This window comes from Anolis carolinensis, chromosome 3 (genome assembly GCF_035594765.1).
Source record: "Anolis carolinensis isolate JA03-04 chromosome 3, rAnoCar3.1.pri, whole genome shotgun sequence".
Lineage (NCBI taxonomy): Eukaryota > Metazoa > Chordata > Lepidosauria > Squamata > Dactyloidae > Anolis > Anolis carolinensis.
The window spans coordinates 62,185,838-62,207,649 of record NC_085843.1 but is presented as its reverse complement, the minus strand read 5'-3'; the positions used below and the strand labels follow the sequence as shown (position 1 = coordinate 62,207,649).

The window sequence follows — 21,812 nt, the reverse complement described above, 5'->3', positions numbered from 1 at the left end:
TCAAACATTATTGTTATTTTGCTGTATGCCTTCAAGTCATTTGGACAAACCTACCATGGGTTTATCTTGACTTGGTTTGTTACCTTTGCCTTCCTCTGAAGCTGAGAGAATGTGACCTCCCAAGTTCACCCAGTGAGTTTCTATTGCTGAGTGGGAATGTGAATGCTGGTCTCAGGAGCCTTATCAAACATTCAAACCCCTACACTACACTAACTCACAAATTTACTTGGCAGTAAATCCCACTGAACACAACAATATTTACTCCTGAGAAACCATTATCCTTCTAGACCCTGAAATACACCTAGAACAAAAGTTGGATTTATAGCTTTAACAGAACAGCAGATAAAAAGAAAAGACAATGATCAGTATATCGAAAATATATTTCCACTGTAGTAAGCTGTCTAGATTTTAAAGTTGCAATCTTAGGCAGAATAAATGTCAGGAACTCAATTCAGTGGAACTGATTTCTGAGAATACCATTCTTAGAGTGTTGGACATTGCCAAAAGAAATCCTTCAAAATTATCCTTAAGAAAAAGTAAATAAAAGTAAAGAACATGTTCACTGTGATACTTCCCTCTGTATGTATTGCAACGGCCTAACAAACAACTTAGCAAATGAATTAGTTCTTGAGGCAAACTATTTATAATTGAAATTACCTAATATATTCATAAGGGAGACTTTTTGTACAAATAAATTAATCAGAAGCAAAACAACGACATGCATTTGCCCTTAGGAGAACATCTGCACTTGGTGCAGCAGCCTTCAGTGTTTACCTAACTTTATTAGAACTGCACTTGGTTCAGTGATTGCAGCATTTTATCCTTCTACACCCTCAACCAAGCTGATGCCCTTCAGATGTGTTGAGCTATTACTACGTTGACTCCCCGTGGCTCCAGTGATAAAGGTTTTAGTACATCTGGGGAGCACTAAATGAGGAAGGTTTGTCCCTATGTGTACGTGTGACTAGGAAAAAAGACACAAAGGAATCCTAGAAACTAAATGAGATAAAGAATTTGCAAAATACCGTAACTCGTAGATTCAACCTATTTTACCATATACAGTGTGTCTCCATGTATGCCTGTGAAAGCCAGAACTTAGATATGTAACATCATTATCACTGTTTTTTAAATTGTATTTATATTCCACATCTCTTCCACTGGGTGACCCAGAATGGCTCCTAATAAGTTAAAAGTTGTGCTAAAATCTATGCACAATAGTAAGAAACAGCCAAAGCCTTATTAAATGAATAATCCTTTTAAAAGTAACACCAATTCATTTAATTTTAAAACAATTTAAAATAATTTAAAGACTTTTCTGCAGCGAATAATTATTAATAACCAAGTAAAGGTAAAGGTTTTCTCCTGATGATAAGTCCAGTCGTGACCGACTCTGGGGGTTGGTGCTCATCTCCATTTCTAAGCCGAAGAGCCGGCGTTGTCCATAGACACCTCCAAGGTCATGTGGCCGACATGACTGCATAGAGCGCCGTTACCTTCCCGCCAGAGTGGTACCTATTGATCTACTCACATTTGCATGTTTTCGAACTGCTAGGTTGGCAGAAGCTGGGGCTAACAGCGGGCGCTCATTCCGCTCCCGGGATTTGAACCTGGCACCTTTTGGTCCACAAGTTCAGGAGCTCAGCACTTTAATGCACTGTGCCACCAGTTTAAATTTTTATTTTTATTTATTTAGACAACCCAATAACTTGTCTAAATAAATAAAATTACTTTATGGTAAAATGAAAGCAAAGATGGCAAAATGAAAGAACCTGTATAGTCTCCAATGGGAGCCTCACACAAGAGTTCCACAGTCTACAAATGGTCACTGAAAAGGCATTCGTTCTCAGAATACAATCCTGAACTGGTGGGATTGAATGAAAATCCTCCTTTGAAGATTTTGAAGATTTCTGGCAGATTCATATGAGGAGATACAACCTTACAGAAATCTTGGATCTAACCCTAAAGACCAAAATAGAGCTTTACAGACCGTTGAGATGGGGTGTGAGTACCAACTATATTCAGCAATGTACCAAAACATTTAGAAACCACATACATATTACCCATTCCATACCAGAATGACACTGTTAAAGATTGTCAAAATGAAAATGAATGACAAGCTTCTCGGGACCAAGCTAGACAATTGCAATCTTTTCATTTTTATTGGCTGATCTTAAAGGCTTGGTATTTTTCTGACCTGCTGTCCTGTGGTTGAAATGAAGACTGGACTCCCCGTACCTGAAAAATTTCCTCATAGCATTACTTCATGTTTGTCATGATTACTTGTCTACATGGATTTCAGAAAATCTGTCAGCCAGAAGATATTGATATGGATTTGCGGGAATGGCCCCTTGAATCCTTTCCACATCTCATTTGTTAGAAACTTCACTGTTGACTCAGTCTGCAGGAGCCACCTGTTTTAATTGTCCTGAGTAGTAGCACACATACAGATGTACGCACACACACAATACTTAGTGAACAAAATACTGGCATGTGTACATATGTATAGCTTTGTCCCAGTGATGGACATCTATGTGTGGATATTAAAGTAATTACATCCCACCCCCCCACCCCACCCCCACCCCAAAATAAAGCAGAATTTTTATCACTGATATTTGATGTTGTTTTGGTGACATGTTTCCAGGAATAATATGGGGAGTAATCCCAGACCTTCCCTAAAAATAGCAATTAGCCTATTTTTTTTTATTGTGTCAGAGGCAAATTGAAGCAAGTCGCTTCTGGTGTGAGAGAATTGGCCATTTCCAAAGATGTTGGCCAGGGGACGCCTGGATGTGTTACCATCCAGCAAGAGGCATTGTCCATGCATGGGAAGCTAGGGCTAACAGGCGGGAGCTCACTCCATCTCACAGATTTGAGCAGCCAACAAGTCTGAAGTTCAGCCTATACAAGGGTTTAACCCATTGCGCCACCGCAGCTCCAGAATCAGCCTATAGGCATTCCAATTAATCTTCAACATGTTATTAAAGGGGGTTGTTTTGTTAGTATTTTGCTCTTTCTAAGGTTTCAAGACCCCAGGCTACAGTCTTTTATTATACTATTACGCTATGCAATCATATCAGCATGCACATACACATAAGCTATCATGTTTAAAAAATTTAAAAGAATCTTCAGGATTAGAAGAAATTACTTTTGATGATTATATATTCCCCAATTACTCTTAACCACATAATTTCAATATTTATGCTGTCTTAAGATACTGGATCAATTATATTCCAACATTTGCTGCTCAGTCATATCAAGATTATTCACCATTGCTCTGCTATTGTAACAAGTGTTGATATCAAATATTTTCCACTACATTTTATGATACATGTACAATAAGAAACCTGATGAAGTGGTATGGATCATTCATGGGACTGTACAACATCAGAATGTAGTATAGTGGGCCCTTGGCATCCATTGGGTTTAGTTCCAAAACCCCTCGTGGATACCAAAATCTGTGGATTTTCAAATCCCATTATAAACAGTGGTATAGTAAAATAGTGTAATTTATTTAGAATGACAGAATCCAGGTTTGCTTTTTAGATTTTCAAAAAACATTTTGAAGTCATGGATGGGGGAATCTGTGGAGGCAGTATCCATGGATATGGATGGCCGACTGTAAAACAGTTCTATGCAGTATTAAGTCCTATTGTAGTTTGTGGTGAACCAGATGGAAAGTCTTTTAGGAGTACAGTATCCTTTTACCTGAGACTGCACATTCTTAACCATTTCCACTTGACTACCTTCAATTGAAAATAATTGAAGATTCTATCCCTGTTCTTCCACAAACAATGGAATGTGTTGAATTATCAGAATGCATCTGGACTAGTGATGAAAAATCCTAACAGATTATTATTTATCAGGTGAATCCACCTTGTCTTGTCTGGCTGTGTCAATATTATGGTGCTCAACTAATTTAAGGATGCACATTCAAAGATACCGAAAGCAGGAGCAACATATCCAGAACTAAGCTTCATTCTATAAAAATAATTTCTTTAAAATTATCCAAATGCCTCTCATTTTCTTTTTACATAAGGGTAAGGAATTTGGTTGGTTTGTAACTCCTTTTAGCAGTTTCTAGCATAGCTAACAAGACAATCTTAGAAAGAGAAGCTGGATAGTAGGAAGGCTTTGAAAAGATAAATATTTTGCTAAAAAAGTAGGAAAAAACTTTAATGTGTTTGTTTTCAAGTACCATAAACACAAAAGTCCTACAATATAAGTGAAAAGGCAATAATAAATTTTGTATGATAAAACTGTATTCTTTAAGTGAAGTTTCTTCCAAATGTGATCCTGTGAACCTGGACAGGTGTTGAGCATTAAAACTATTCAAAATAGAATATTAGGTGAAATTAAATAAAGTTCTGAACATATGTGGAATAGTAAATTGTTTATTGTGATACTGATTGAAACAAGACCTAGGTTTTAAATTATCTTTTTAGTATTAAATAAATGTAACAGACTAATCAGGAATGGGAAACGTGATCACAGGAGAAAGATGGAGTGACATTCTGGGAGCACTGAAGACCTATTCATATCCCTTTCAAAAACCAGAACTGGAATATCGATCACATGGTTCAATTACCATTATAGGACATTCTCTACCTAAATCACTGTTGTCAGACTTCTTTCAGTCTTTATTGATTACATTTCTATTCCATCCTTTTGCAAAAAAAAGCATGTAGTAGCATTTTACTGTCACATTATTCCTATTGTTGAGTTCAGAGAAAGTGACTTGCTCAAGTCTATCAAGCATTATTCTTAGGCTCACAGTCTCTAACTACTGCAATAAAACAAAAGTTGTATAAAAGTGTGTGCTCACAGTTTCCTACTTCTAGCCCAGAACACACTTAGGATTCGTCTGCACCGAGCACTTATATCACTTCTCAACTGGTTTGGTAAAAACTGGTTTCATGGTATGGTTGATCAGACTGATATTACAGGAACCAGTTTGGGGCCTGGATGATGATTACATCAACTACAGATGGTGGCCTCTAATCGATTCTATAATCTGCAGTATCCACTCAATGTTATGGGATCATGGGAGTTATAGTTTGGTAAGATACTACATCAGTTGGTGGAGAAAGATAAAGACCTTAAACTACAACTTCCATGATTCTATAGAACTGAGCTTATGGCAATTAAAGTGGTGTCAACTGCATTGCTGTATAAATCGAGGATAGGTTTTGGAACCAGAATTATTGACTTTCGTATGGGCTGGACCATGAGGTCATGAAGAGTCGGAAACAGCTGAACGAATAAAGAAGAGAAGAATGACCCATGGATAAGTTGGGGGTAAACCATATTCTGTAGGATGTAACTGTGTCTGTCATAGTATTATAGTGTTGAAGAACCACTAATTTACACAATCATTATTGTAAGTGCTGTTTAAATGGCACTAGTATGTGTTTACTTCTAAGGATTTCTGTATTTGCCTATTGTATTCAAAAATTAATGAAAGGAAATTATGTGAAAATATCAGGAGACATGCATCACTTTCCTGAATGTTCAAGTAATTGTCAGTGGGTTGGTTACAAACATTGCATTCTATGAATCAAAAGACTTTGTCCTTCTGCAAAGCTTTTTGATCTGGTGGAAGGATGTCATCAAAGGCAGTGCGAAGTGTAGAAATTAATGTTGCTGATCACCTCATCTCCCTGCACCCCCAATGCTACTTCCCACAAAATCCCAGTGGATTGTCAAAAGCATATTTTAAAGACACATCAGCCTACATAGGAAAGGGGGCAACTGGAGGGGGGGAAACCCCATAAGGATCGAAGTTTGGATCTCACTCTGTCCATGTTTGTCTCTCAATTTATATAATTTTCATATCATACAGTTATTTCTTTGTGACCAATATTTAAAAGAATACAGAATACAGACAAAAGAATACAGACAAAATCCGAAGAGATAAGCACTCCCAGCCTTTTAGGAATGCCTCTATTTTTTCATCAAAGTTATTTAGAAGATCTAAAAGCTTTCTCGGACACGATTTCATCAAGTTAGGTAGTTGAGAAAATTTTCTATTGCTTTAGCTTCCTTTCTAATACAGAGCAATAGGTTTTACTCTTGTACCTTTTTGGGGAGCTAGCTGACAGAACCTCCCATTCTGGAATTTTGGTATGTAGGATAGACTAACAAGAATTCACTGGATTCAGTGAGATTGTAGCAAAGATTAACTGAATTCAGTGGGACTGCAAATGGTTGCAGGCAGAATGTCATGCAGTAGGGCTTGAATGATATGATGAAATTCTATCTTCTAAATAACTAGATGTGGCACATTTTCAGTTGTCATACTGAAAGTATGTCACATTTACTTGTATAGAAGATAAAATTGTCACAGTGGTAATGCTTATTCCTTTGACACAATTATTTCAGAAGCATCATGGCAATTCAAATTATGTGTTATTCTTATTTCTAGCAACCAGCTTTTTGTTTTGATTTGTATTGTCTATGTTATCCTAGAGTATCTACTGTTTTGTTTTGACGTATTTAAATGTAACATACTGCTACCTTTGCAGGAAATGTATCTGTTGGCAGATGTTTGATTGCAGTTGTGTCACTCTGGAATGGATCTGTCTACATAAATTGTACAAAGCAACCAAAATGAATACTTCCTGTGGAACTATTTTAGTTAAATGAATTGACTAATCATAATAATGAAAATGAATCATGGCCATGAGATATTCTGCATTCTGCATTGACTTCCCTTCTGCTGTTTCCTCCCTTTTTTTCAAATTAAGCAAGAAGACATAGCTCAAGAAGCAAATATATATTTTAATGTACAAAATTCAATTGAATCATTTGTAGTCAGAAAAACTCCCAGGCATTATAGAAAAAGGCTCCAAATAAGATCATGCTTCAGAGAACCAATAGTATCAGTAACCCAACTCAGCCAATGGCAGTTTTACAAATTCCTGAAATCCACAGTAACATTTTACAATTACCAATGTGTTCTGAAAATAGTACTGGCAATATTAACTACACATGCCATGATGAATTTGTCTTCACAAAATAAACAATCCAAACCGCCACAATAAAAACATTTCTGAAATCACATTGTAAAATGTGATAACCTCTCAGTTTAGAATATAGTCATTTTATTTATTGAACATCCATATTTTATTCTATTCTATATGAGCACAAGCAATATTTATACCAAAACTTATTTATTTTACCATCTATAATGTAGTCTTCCTCTTTTCTTACTGTGGTCAGCTTTACCCAGCATTATGCTATTTTCTAAGATCAGAGGTCATCTCAAATATTGTGTCCACTTCCGGGCACTATAGTTCAAGAAGGCTATTGATGAGTTGGGAAGTGTCCAGAGAAGAATGACCAAGATGATCATAGGTCTGAAAATCAAGCCTTATGAGAAATGACTTGGGGAGCTAAAGCTAGTGCGCCAACTGCGACCGTACCTCGAGAAGTCTGACTTGACCATGGTGGTCCATGCTCTGGTTACCTCAAGCATGGATTACTGTAATGCGCTCTACGTGGGGCTGCCCTTGAAGACGGTCCGGAAACTGCAGTTGGTACAACGGTCGGCAGCTAGGTTACTAACTGGAGCTGCTTACAGGGAGCGGTCAACCCCCCTGTTCAAGCAGCTCCACTGGCTGCCGATAATATTCCGGGCCCAATTCAAGGTGCAGGTTATTACCTATAAAGCTCTAAACGGTTCGGGACCTGCCTATCTTCGTGACCGCGTCGTCCCCTATGAACCCACCTGATCGCTGAGATCCTCCGGGGAGGCCCTCCTCTCACTTCCACCCTCCTCACAACTGCGTTTGGTGGGGACAAGAGAGAGGGCCTTCTTGACCGTGGCTCCCCAACTCTGGAACTCCCTCCCCAGGGAGATTAGGTTGGCTCCCTCTCTACCTTCCTTCAGGAAGCAACTGAAGACTTGGATGTTTTGGCAGGCCTTCAGAGATAGTCATTAATTAATCAGCCCCAGTGGGTTTTTAATAATTTATCCTGTTTTTATTACGGTCTTACCATTTATGTGTTTTAAATGTAATTTTTATCCTGTATTGTTGTTTATATTGATATATTGTATTATTGTTTTATCTTTTTATATTGTGATTATATTGTGTTGCTTATATTTTGTTCTTATGTTGTTTGGGCCACTGCCCCATGTAAGCCGCCCCGAGTCCCCGTGGGGAGAGGTGGCGGGATATAAATAAAGTTTTATTATTATTATTATTATTATTATTATTATTATTATTATTGTGTTTAGCTTGGAGAATAGAAAACTGAGAGGTCATAAGATATATAGGAAGGGATGTCACATGGAAGATTGAGCGAGTTTATTTTCTGCTGTTCCAGAGACTAGAATACAAACCAGTGGATTTAAATTACAAAAAAGAGAGATCCCGTCAAAAAAAATAAGAAGAGCACCCTGCAGGTAAAAGGTGTTTGACAGTGAAAAAGATCGTCTCGGAGTCTGATGGAATCACCATCTTTGGAGGTTTTTGAACAGATACATCTTTAAGGGTTGAACTAGAAAATCCTTGTGGTCCCTTCCAACTCTTATGTTTCTATCAGTATTCAAATCTAAAAAACAAAATGTCCCACTTCATGCATAACATTAAGCCTAATTTTCCATTTTCTTATCCATTCACAAGGTAGATATCCTCTTCAGATTCCTTGCAATTCACTTCAGTTTTCAATGGCCCAAATAATGCCACACATTTAAAAGTCCTAAAGCTTGCTTCAATTCAAAATAATGTACGAACTACTGAATCACAGTAATACCCCTACAGAACCTAGGGGAAACCCACAGCTTCTTACCATCATTCTGAGCACAACTTTCTCTTACCTTCTGTTTCCTACAATCCAACCAGCTAGTTATACACAAGAGAAAATGCTCCATTATGATTGCATGTTTTCTTGTACTTTGCTAGTTTGCCAAAGTGGTTGCCCCTGAACTTGTTTCCTGGATTTGAAGATACCAGGTTTTGCTACAATGTTAACAAGAGGTCGCTAATGAGCCAGGACATAACTCTTTGAGGTTTTCACCTCCAACAAAGGTAAAAAAAACCCCTTCATTTAGATTACAATTGGGAAGTTTTACCTATACTGCACATAAATATTTTTCCAGATATTTTTCTTTTCCTAAGAAAAGTGCAGTCAGCTTCACACAGGACATGAACAACTTGAATCTCAAGGGAAGTTACTTTTCATTGCTAATGGAGTTTACATTTTATTATCTGTATTTTATTGCCCTATATTGCTAGTCTCCACAAAGGCAAGAATGTTATTACCCCATTTTTAAATCCCTTTATCCCTAGTGTGCACTGAGTCCTCCAGACCATCATAACCAACAACAGAAACAACATCTGAAAGTGAAGGCCTGTGACCTAGAGTAGGGCTCAAATCCTGTTTCATCTGTTTCTTTTGTGGTCTGTACCTTTTGTCCATCTGGATTGTACGGAATGGTACAACCCCACGGGAACAAAGGAAAAAGTTAAACAAAAGGCAGACAGGAATGGTAACTATTTTGTTGGCTGATTTTCATTGCTTGGCTGTAGGCCCTATAGCGCTTGATGGCTTATAGGCCTGGCTCACAGGTCCTGGCACTTTGCCGCCCAAGGCCTGAATTTTTTTCCTGATCTTGAATGGAAAAACCCATTCATATAAGTGCCCATTCGTATAGGTGCCCATATGCGGTGGGCAGAAACAGAAATGGGGCCACACTAATTGAATAAACAGAAACGGTAAGTAATTCCATACAAATGCACAAGTCTACTGTGACCTTAATATCATTACTATTCTAGTGCTCCTCCCCCCATGAACAAGCAAATTTGCATGATTTACCAGTATTTTGTGCATTTTTAGTTGGCCAATAAGCTATTGCTCTTTTATGGATTTTGGATTTTGTTTTTCCTGCAGCATGGTGAACATGGCTATCACTGAATATATTCTCTAGTCTAGCTGGCCCATGATTCATATTCACATGCAGCAACTTGCTACAATTTAGGCAGGAGTTTCTCGAGCCCAAACAGAAATGCCAGAGAATGAATCAGGAAAGCTCCTGGTACTTACTACTGATGGATAGGTAGGTATGGTTACTTTTTTCAAATGGCCCATGATCTTCTGTCTTTATGTCATAAATGTGATCCTCAGCCATAAGCATCATCTTTCTTCTGTGGCTGATCTGATGATTTATTTAGCCAGAACACCAGGTGAATCTTTCTTTTTTCTGTTCAGTGGGCTATCTATGTAAAATTGTCAAAACTATCATTTTTCCTGCCATGTCAGAAGCCCCAATTCCTGGCTACAAAAATGAAAGCCTTGCTCATGAATAGGTTGCAGTACTTACAGAGGAGTAAGTACAACTGAACTCACCAAAATTACTTTTTAATAAAATGACATACAATGTGCCTTTTCTATCAATGTTATTTATATGCAAACATGAATACTGCAAGTAAACAATAGAAAAAAGGAATGAGAACTACTGCAAAATAAAAAACCAGTGTTCTAGTAAATTTAGATTTTGAATTACAACTCTGGGAAGATGTTTCAATATCACCAAAATTCCAGTAAATACTTTTAGGCATTACATAACATCCTAAAATGTTGCTTATTCTTTTTCACAAAACCAATATGTGGACTGATTCTTTCCATTAAACCTAAAATCCTATCCATTTAGGAAGCAAATAAAGTGAAACAACCTTGTGGCACAATGAGAGCTGCAGTGTTTTCTGCATGTTATTGCTTTCATCTCAGGGGATTTTTGTGAAATGCCTTGTCAAAGTACACACAAATCCTGCTATATTACAGTGCTTCTCAGAAAAAGTACCTCGCATATTGATGTGACAACAGTGTTGGTGAGATCAGCATACTCATTTGTTATCCATTTTAGGCAGTGCTTTATTTCTGAAATAACAGATGTGAGGCAGACTGAAAACACACGCAGACACCTGTAAACCATCATGTTGGCTTCTGCTATGGAACTTTTTTGCATCAGGAAGTTGCTGTAGACACTTTAGACTTCATTAATTAGAAAAAAATGCTGACACTGAAGGGTGTATCTACGGTAAAATTAATGCAGTTTGGCACCACTGTAACTGTCATGGCTCAATGTTATGGAATCATGGGAGTTGTAGTTTGGTGAGGCATTAGCACTCTTTGGCAAAGACTGTGAAAAGCCTTTGAGAATGGTCACTGAAGGGTTATCTACACTGTAGAATTAATACAGCTTGACACCACTTTAACTGCCAGGGCTCAATGCTATGAAATTATGGAAATTGTAGTTTGATGAGGGACCAGCTCTCTAAGACAGAAAAGGCTAAGAACCCTTTAAAACTACAGTTCCCATGATTCTATAGCATTGAGCTATGACAATTGAAGTCAAGTTAAACCGCATTAATTCTATAGTGTGGGTGCACCCTCAAGTACCAGAAATTCTGAATATTTTTCCAGGGCATAAAAATGTAATAACCATCAACTAGTAAGGGGTATCTGATGGTTTGGGGATAAAAAATGCACCTGAAGAGACCACAAAAATAGTGAATAAGGGTTCTTCTACCTGAACCAAAAAGAATAATAATAATAATAATAATAATAATAATAATAATAATAATAATAATAATAATAATATATTTATATACTGCCCTATCTCCTCAAGGGACTCAGGGCAGTTTCCAATACCACAGCAAACATATAGCAGTTAAAACCATACAGCAATCAGAATATAATAAATCAATTAACAAGGAATTAAAACCTAAATAACATCAGCTCCATCAATAATGTCCAGATACAGTAACTAGGATTATTTATCTCTCTAGGCATTGTGATCCTGACACATAACGTTCTCGATTATTTGCAATTTTTGGCTTTAATTCAGTTCAAAGATCTTGCCATTTATCTCATAGCTGCCAAAAAACCTGGACCATTTGGCATGCGATTGGCCTTCTAAGGGCCCTTCCACACAGCCATAGAACCCAGAATATCAAGGCAGATAATCTGTAATATCTGTTTTGAACTCGGTAAACCGAGTCCACACTGCCATATACTCCAGTTTAATGTGGATTTTATACAGCTGTGTGGAAGGGGTCTAAGAGGCATTGCTTGACTGTGAAATTGAGGCTGGGTGAAACTGGTTTCTGGGAGATGACCATTCCCACCACAACTTTTATTATTTTTTAAAATGAAGATCCATATGTGCATACGCTTGGATATAATAAATAATAATAAACTTTATTTGTAGACTGACCTATCTACCCGAAGGAGACCAGGGTCGTTTCCAATATATATGGCAAACATTCAGTGCCAACAAGAGGAAGATATATAAACAAATTACATTGAAACAGAATACATCCAACAATATAAAGAGTCTAATTTTAAACTGAATGACGAACAAAATTAACCAAAGGTAAAACTTAACATAACCCAATTCAGAACATCAGAAGTAGTGTAGCCCCACTTAATAGACAATCTCACTACAATATGTGTGATGTGCGAGTAGCCTCGAGGGGGCCATTGTGGGTCAAAACAATGTAAACAAGCCCCAACTTGTATAATTTTCATGTGTGACCATTTGAAGTGGCCCTTTCATTAGATTGAGTCACATTGTCATTTCAAGCCAGTGCTATGAATGGGCAGCTATTTCATTTGTTGGATTTTTACTGTCGGGTTGGAGAAATGTCTGCTTGTGGAATTCCCTGCCTAAACTCACTCCATCAGCCTTAAATGTGACACCTCTTGCACCTGAGAGACCTATGGGTGTGAGACAACTCCAGAGTGAAAGGTGTTTGTTGTACTCTGCTTTGTGTTTCTTGTACTCGATATACAAACTGGGATGCCACCAGTCTGGTTTCTAAAGCAATACATATTCCTGGATCCTTAAAAAAAAACCCTTTAAAAACCAATTTCTGCATTTTGGCTTAAGGAGAGGAGGAGGATTAGAACAACTCAGCATAGCCTCACTCAGACACTGGAAATGCACTTTGACACTGTTTAGCTTTGCATCATCATCACATTATTTTATATAACATCAGCATTTTATACATTTAATTGCACCTTAATTTTATTTAGATCCTTTTGATGTAATGTTTATGATGAGGTCTATGTGTTTTCAACTATTCTTTGGTTGTCACTTAAGCTTTTAAGTTTATATTGATATGGATTTCAGAACACAGAAATTCTGGACCTTTCTAACAACCACCATGTGAGACTACACAGAGAAGCCACTGAAATCCACAATGTGGACAATTTCAACAGAAAAGAGGAAATCATGAAAATGAACAAAATCTAGCTACCAGTATTAAATAAATCCTCTAACATCAGGACAGTAAATAAAGAACAACACTCTGAAAACAGGAGAATTCCAGATATGAAACAATCAGGGCTAACACCTCCCAACAAAGGAATCCCCGAGGCAGCAATCAGCCAGGCCTTGAAGCTGCAAGGCCATCAAATGCTAATCAATGTGATTAATTACAACATTCACTCTTGCCTCCAACAGACAAGAGTTCTTTCTCCCGCCATGGACCTTATGCAGATAATATATAAACCTCCAATATACCTCTCAACCTCTGGGGATGCCTGCCATAGATGTGGGTGAAACGTCAGGAGAGAATGCTTCTGAAACATGGTCATACATACAGCACAGAAAACAAATTGTAACCCAGTGATTCTAGCCATGAAAGCCTTTGACAACACATATATTCATGCTCTTTATTGTTGTTTTTGATTTGTCTTTATTTTCACTTTGGCGTTGAATGTTTGCCTTTTTTTCTGGAAACCGACCTGAGTCCCCCTGGGGACATAGGGTGGGTTACAAATAAATTATTGTTATTATTATTATTATTATTATTGCTAAATTTGACATTTTATCAAGCAACAGTCCAGGGTTACTGGACTTGGCTTCCACACCACACTCCTTGTTTAGTACTAACATGTTACACATCTGAGATGCAAGGCCAAATTGGAAGCTCATGAGATACGTGTCACCCCCATACTGGGGATTACAACCAGACACAGTGAAGACATCTGCCCTTGCACTTTGCTACTCTGCTGCTGAATATGCATACCCAGTGTGGAATACATCTCACCAGGTTTAAACAGTGGATGTTTTAATGAGACATGCTGCATCATCACAGGGTGTCTCTGCCCCAGACCACTGGAGACATTATTCTGTTTAGCTGGCATTGCACCACCTGACATCCGCCAGGAAGTAGCAGCCAGCAATGAAAGGACCAAGGCATTGACATCTCTGGCCCATCCTGTTCAGTTATCAGCCAGCACGCCAACACCTTAAATGAAGAAATAGTTTTCTAAGATCTACAGAGATACTTGCTGTCACACCTCAGCAAGCATGCGTCAAAAAGTGGTAGGCATCAGCTCCACTGGCTGCCAGTCTGCTACCAAGCACAATTCAAAGTGCTGGGTTTAGTCTATAAAGCTCTAAACAGTTCTGATCCAGCTTACTTGTCCGAACATATCTCCTGCTATGATGCGCCTGCAGTTTAAGATCATCTGGGGAGGCCTTGCTCTCGATCCCACCACCTTTGCAAGTGTGACTGATGGGGACAGGAGACAGGGCCTTCTCAGTGGGGGCCCCTGTCTGTGGAACTCCCTCCCTAATGAAATAAGGTTAGTTCCCTCCCTCCTGTCCTTTCGTAAAAAACTTAAAACTTGGTTGTGGGACCAGGCATTTAAGCAGCAAACACAGCATTAAATTGTAAAAATGATTTTATGACAGATAACGGACAGACTTGGATCATGACTTGAAACGCGCTCTCTAGATGAATGTTTATATGCATGTTTTAAGTTAATGTTTAATTGTTTTAATTGTAATTGTTTTAAATATTATGTTTTCTAGCATCTAATGATTGCTGATTGTGAGGATGCCCTGAGTCCCCCCTTGGGGGTGAGAAGGACAGGATATAAATGTTTGGAATAAATAAATAAATAAATAAATAAATAACCCCAGGACCTCAATCAGTGGCTGATGCTGGTGGAGAGATTCCCTCCTGGGCACACAGATGACTGGGTGACTTGGAAGGCACTGAACAGACTGCGAGATGCAGAGCCAACCTTAAGAAATGGCGTCACAAAAGTGGAGTCCACAACATGCGAATGTGGAGAAGAGCAAACTACAGACCACCTATTAGAATGCAGTCTGAGCCCTGCCGCACGCACAATGGAGGACCTTCTTACAGCAACACCAGAGGCACTCCAAGTGGCCAACTACTGGTCAAAGGACATTTAGTATAATGCGAAGTTGCTGTTGTTTTAAAACTTTCTGCTTTCAAATACATTGCAACGAGTACACTTGGTTCGCTTCTGACATGATAAATAAATAAATAATCCCCATATTCCTGTGTCTTATTGAAAGGAAAATAAATTCCACTTCCTTGGGGCTACTGGGGGGGGGGGGGGGGGCGAAGAAGCCTGGCGAGTAAAGAAACCAAACTCAGGGCCCTTCCACACAGTCCCTTATTCCAGAATATCAAGGCAGAAAATCCCACATTCTCTGAGTGTGGACTTAGATAACCCACTTCAAAGCAGATCCTGTGGAATATTTCTGCCTTGATATTGTGGGATCTAGGGCTGTGTGGAAGGGCCCTCAGTCTCTCTGGGTCCTGTGGAAGGAAAGCGAGAAGAAGAGGGCGAGGGCGACGCTCCCTTTGCTCTCCCCTCCCGAGGGTTGAAAAGGCAGCCGAAAGGAGCCAACGCCAAGCGCCTTGCTTTTGTGGGGCGCCTGCTCCTCTCTCCCCACAAGCTTCGAGTGGCTTCAGTCCACAGCATACCTTGGACACGTCCCCAGGAGGGAGGGAGGGAGGAGTGTGTGTGTGGAGTGGAGAAGGGGGGGGGCAGGGAGGAGGGCAGCTTTGCGGCACTCAGACCCCTTTCCCTCCTCCTCCCTGCCCAGAACCAGAAGGGTTTCCCCCCTCGCCATTGTGTGAGGCAGCCGCAACAGCAGTGCTCCCGCCTCGAACCCCGAGGAGGAGGAGGAGCCCCCCTGCTCCCTCTAGCAAGAGCATCCATAATGCAGGCAGGCGCTGGCCGGCTCCCCTACCTGCAATATGCTTCCCGGCTCGCCAGCAAAATCCCACGTTGGGCTGGGAAAGGAAGGGGAGGGAGGCGAGGACTCTTGCCTATCAAAGGAAGCATAGGTTTCATCCCGGGCACACACAAGCACAAACGCTGAGAGACAGAAGGAGAGCTGGCCTGACTGCAGAGTCCATTCCTTCTCCTCCTTCTCCTCCCCCCCACACGTCGAAAGTAAAGGAAGGAGAGGGCTACTGCTTGGTATGGCAAAGGGTTTCACGCCCAGATCCCACTCCGCTGAAGTCTGAGGAAACCTCGGCTCGCGCCCTCGCCTTGCTCTGCAGTCCCAACCCTCCCGGCAAAGTTGCTTCCCCAAATAGCGCCCTACCTAGAGACTGGGGGCCCTTCCACGCAGCCCTATATCCCAGAATATCAAGGCAGAAAATCTCACATTATCCGAGTGTGGACTCCGATAACCCAGTGGGATTTTCTGCCTTGATATTCTGGGATATAGGGCTGTGTGGAAGGGCCCTAAGCGACCCAAGCCGAGAAAGGCGATGGATTGGACAGCTCCCAAACGAGGGGCATTGACTCATTCCAGAGAAAAGACTGCACAGGCTTTGAACTCACGCCTCGGGGTGCCTCTCGACTTTCCGATTCGCATCTGTGGCAGTTGGCGCCACCCGGGAACTTTGGAGACAATGAGGAGACCCCGCAAATAAACTTGTTGGCTTTGCTTAGCGGCTGCATCCTTCAATCCCCTTTCTGCCCCCCCCTCCCTCTTTCCAAAAGAAACGCAGGTCCCCCCCCCCCATCCCAACTGGTTTGTCTCAAAGCCGCAATAACCGCAGCCCAAACATAACTGCAGCCCAAACGCCATAAAAAAACCCAAAAAACAAAAACCCTCTCCTCCCCAAAAGCAAAGCTGACACTTGTAGACAAGTAAATAAAAACATCCACGTTGGGATTAAGTTGCTGCACTTACCCTCTGAGATAAGGAAGAAGTCAGAGAACCAGCGGCTCCATGACCGAGGCAGTCCAGTCCTTGCAACTTTCCTTGGCAGGCACGCACTCACACATGCACACCAAGGTTCAGAGAGGGAGAGAGACAGAGAGAGTCCAAGCAAACAAGCGAGTCAAGAGGTGTTTCCTCCCTCAGTACAAGAGGGGTGAAACTGAATTTCGTCCCAAGATCAGGAGCCCGGAAAATCCAACCCGTCTTGAGCAGAGAATTCTTTCAGACTCCGTTATCAGTATTACCATTAATGCGCAGAGCGGAAGGCATTGCATACAAATAGATCCACGAAGGAGCGTCTATTGGTGGCTGTGGCAGGCCCCTGGGTCCTACTGCTCCATTGCAGGGGAAACTACAAAGCAAGCGGCTTCGGAAGGGGGGGGGGGGGGTGGAGAGAGAGAGAGAGAGAAGGGGGGGAGGGAGTGGCATGAATGGGAGGAGTGAGGGGGACTCTCCTTGAGTTGATTCCTTTCCTCGGCGGTGGGGAGACGTGTTGCTGGTGTTTCTCCAAGGAAAAGCCACGTTCAGAAGATGCCGCGGGCAGGGGGCACCTTTCCCTTTCGCTGGGGCTGTTGTTCGGGTGGTTAGGAGAAAGATGTGGGATGTTAAAAGCAACTTTGGGAAGAATATTCGGATGAGGAGTCAAGGCTGGCAGGCAGGGTCTTTCCTTACTGATTGACTCTTTCTCATAGACTTACTTCATACACAAATCTGGTTTCAAGAGGATTTCTGGTTTTGTAAAGCACACTTAGGAGCTCCACTGAAATCCACAAACATGTGGACAATTTCAATAGAAAGGAGGAAACCATGAAAATGAACAAAATCTTTCTACCAGTATTAAAAAAGCTCTAAAATCAGAACAGTAAATAAAGAACAGGGGAATTCCAGACATAAAACAATCAGGGCCAGCTAATCACTTCCCAACAAAGGATTCCCCCATTCAGGAAGCAGCCAGGCCTTGAAGCTGAAAGGTCCTTCAATGCAAATCAAGGTGGTTAATTGCAACATTCACACCTGCCTCCAAACAGGCAAGAGTTCTTTCTCTCACCCTGGACATTCCACAAATATATAAACCCCATAAATCTCACAACCTTTGAGGATGCCTGCCATAGATGTGGGTGAAACATCAGGAGAGAATGCTTCTGGAACATGGCCATACAGCCCCGAAAAACTTACAGCAACTCAGATCTCCAAACTGCTGATAACAGTAATCCTCTGGGGAAAATTCTGGCTGTACGTGCCTCTATGCTACCAAGAATGTCAGTTCTGCTGTTCAACCTCCCACCCCATGAGTTTCATAAACCCAGATTGATAGGCGGGAAGGTAACGGCGCCCCATTTAGTCATGCCAGCCACATGACCTTGGAGGTGTCTACTGACAATGCCAGCTCTTTAGCTTAGAAATGGAGATGACACCAACCGCCAGAGTCAGATACAACTAGACTTAATGTCAGTGGAAAATCTTTACCTTTACCTAAAGTACTCCTGAAGAAACTGATCCACCCCCAAGAAAAAAGAAAGGTGTAGAAAATTAAGGATGGAGGAGATCATTAAGCAATGAATGATGCCTTTCTCCACTGCAGGTTGATGGGACCCTGGCAAGTAAAGAAAGGCGGACTTGCTTTACATTTGTCGCCTTAGTAAGAAAAATTGCTTCCCGCTGCTAACCATACCATTCTTGAGATGGCAAAAAAAGTTCTAGAAGTACCCATTCAGTAGCCTCAAACCCATTTTATCCTCATTAGTACATTTAAACACTTTCAAACAACACAGGCTGTCAGAAGAGGTTGAGACACAGTCATTGCAGCATCACTCCAGCTCCTGGTACTTCTGCGTCTGCTACTATACTGAGACCATGGCTAGGGATTTCCAAATCCCTAGATCAATGGCTCTCAACCTGGGGTCCCCAGTTGTTTTGGTCTTTAACATCCAGAAATCCTAACAGCTGGTGAACTGGTTGGGATTTCTGGGAGTTATAGGCCAAAACACCTGTGGACCTACAGGCTGAGAACCACTGCCCTAGATGAACTGAGAAACCTCAACTGGACTCCACAGGCTAGTGGATGCTCCACCACTGACTTCAGAAGAGCAGCAAGACCAAGGCCAAGAGCAAGCCACAAGAGCAAAGGCAAAGATCCACCCAGAGGAAAAGTGTTTTTGCCATACATCATAGGGAAGCTGATGAAGAAACACAACATACAAACTATCTAAAGACTTACAAAGAAAATCTAGCAAATGCTACGTTCAACCAACTATCTAGAGTTCCACTAAGAAAATCCAGCAAATACTACATATAGCAAAGGACAAGAGGGATCCTCTCACCTCTGCAGGATCTACTGTACCATGCAGCTGTGGACAAGTCTATATAAGGACCACCAAACGCAGCATTGCCCAGACACGAATAAAGAAATATGAAAGGCACTGCAGACTAACTCAACCAGAGAAGTCAGCCATAGCAGAGCACTTGATGAACCATCCTGGGCACAACATATTATGTGAGAATACAAAAATGCTGGACCACTCTAACAACCACCATGTCAGACTACACGGAGAAGCCATTGAAATCCACAAGCATGTGGACAATTTCAGCAGAAAGGAAACCATGAAAATGAACAACATCTGGCTACCAGTATTAAAAAACTCTAAAATCAGGACAGTAAATAAAGAACAACACTTTGGAAACAGAAGAATTCCAGACATAAAACAATCAGGGCCAGCTAATCACCTCCCAACAAAGGATTCCCCCATTCAGGAAGCAGCCAGACTTTGAAGCTGAAAGGTCATTCAGGGCTAATCAAGGTGGTTAACTACAACATTCACATCTGCCTCCAACAGAGAAGAGTTCTTTCTCCCACCCTGGACATTCCACTGATATATAAACCCCACTTGCCTAGTTTCAATAAACCTCACAACCTCTGATGGTGCCTGCCATAGATGTGGGTGAAATGTCAGGAGAAAATGCTTCTGGAACATGACCATACAACCTGGAAAACTCACAGCAACTCAGATTTCCAAACTGCTGGATAGCAGTAATCCTCTGGAGAACATTCTGGCGGTATGTGCCTTAATGCTACTAAGAATGTCAGTTCTGCTGTTCATCCACCCACCGCATGAGTTTCATAAACACAGCCTTTGCTTTTGCAAATGTTAATTACTTTTTCAATATATAAATTTTGCTTGGAACACATTTCAAATACTAGAAATAGGTTTGCTGTATTTCCTGTGTGAGCCAAAGTAATATTGGCCTTAAGTCAATACATAACCCTTGATTCTCCTAGACACGCAATTAGATGCATTTCTTTCTACAATTAATTGCATTATGGTAATATCATAATTCACTGTAACTGTATCCCAATTTCCTAGTTTTAAAATTATACACAAATTTCATTCCTTAGAAATTAAACACAAGCAGTCCTGTAATCTTGTGGATAGGGTGGCTGGGTGAAAAATTGGACAGGGCTTCCATCCTTTTAATTGTGCAGAACAAAGACTTTCACTAGCTATTCTTTGTGTGACAAGGAACACCTGTTGAAATTCTATCCCACACAAGTATTAAAGGAACAGGGGTCCTGACACTCATTTCATCTAACAACCCCACCAATGGATGATTATCCAGCTGTTGATTTAGGTGAACCAGTTGGTAGCATAGGAGCCAGCAAGGTGACTGAGTGTTGGTCTTGGATTGGGAGATCAAGGTTTGAATCCCTGCTCTGTTACTAAAACCCATTGGGTGACTTTAGGCAAGTCATACTATCTCAGCTTCAGGCGAAGGCAATGGGAAAACTCTTCTGAATAAATACTGCTTAGAAAATCTCATGATAGATTTGCCTGAGAATTCCCATAAATTGGAAATGGCTTGAAGGCATATGGAAAGAAGTGGGTAGCATGTTTGACTTGGTCAATAATAAAGATGATTAACAATGCAGCTCTGGCACTGAGTTGCTATTTGGCTTAACAATAGCAACATTAAGACAGAGTTGACACAGTTCCCACATTATTTTCAGTGTAGAAGTGACAATGACATTTGTCAGGGTGCTGGGATCACTGATATTTTTTTCCCTTTGGCAAGGAGATGAACTGATAGCAAGACTTTCAAAATTTACTATTGTTTGTAACAGATCATCATAGATGAAATCAAACAATACAATGAGGAAATTAATCAAACTAAATTATAACATTGATTAGGGGCAAGCATTTGTACAGTTGGAAGAGACCACAAGTGCCATCAAATTCAACCCCCTGCCATTCAGGGAAAAAAAAAACAGTCAAAGCACTCCTGACAGATGGCTATCCAGCCCCTGCTTAAAAACTTCCATAGAAGGAGACTTTATCACACTCTGAGGCAGTGCATTCCACTGTCAAACAGCTAAACAATTAGGAAATTGTTCCTAACGTTTAGGTGGAATCTCTTTTCCTGAAGCTTGAATCTGTTGCTGCCTGTCCTAGTCTCCAGAACAGCAGAAATCAAACTTGCTCCCTCTTCAATATGACATTCTTTCAAATATTTAAACATGGCTATCATGTCCCCCTCATCCTTCTTTTCTTCAAGTTTTTTTTTCATGTCAGGAGCGACTTGTGAAACTGCAAGTCACTTCTGGTGTGAGAGAATTAGCTGTCTGCAAGGACATTGCCCGGGGGGACACCCACATGTTTTGATGTTCATACCATTCTTGTGGGAGGCTTTTCTCATGTCCCGGCATGGAGTCGGAGCTGATAGAGTGAGTTCATCCATGCTCTCCCCGGGTTGAATTCGAACCAGCAACCTTCAGGTCAGCAACCCAGCCTTCAAGGCAGTAGTC

The 21,812-nt window shown here is 40.7% G+C and overlaps 1 protein-coding gene across 2 annotated transcripts in view; it reads right to left on the bottom strand.

Moving 5' to 3' along the window:
* The window catches only part of robo1 (roundabout guidance receptor 1), a 922,568-nt gene extending 905,219 nt beyond the window's left edge, over positions 1 to 17,349 (bottom strand). For both annotated transcript variants that reach the window (XM_062974986.1, XM_062974987.1), the window contains exon 1: positions 16,985 to 17,349. The gene's annotated coding sequence lies outside the window, so the exon portion shown is untranslated. The remainder of the gene's footprint in view (positions 1 to 16,984) is intronic.
* Positions 17,350 to 21,812: the final 4,463 nt, after the last annotated feature.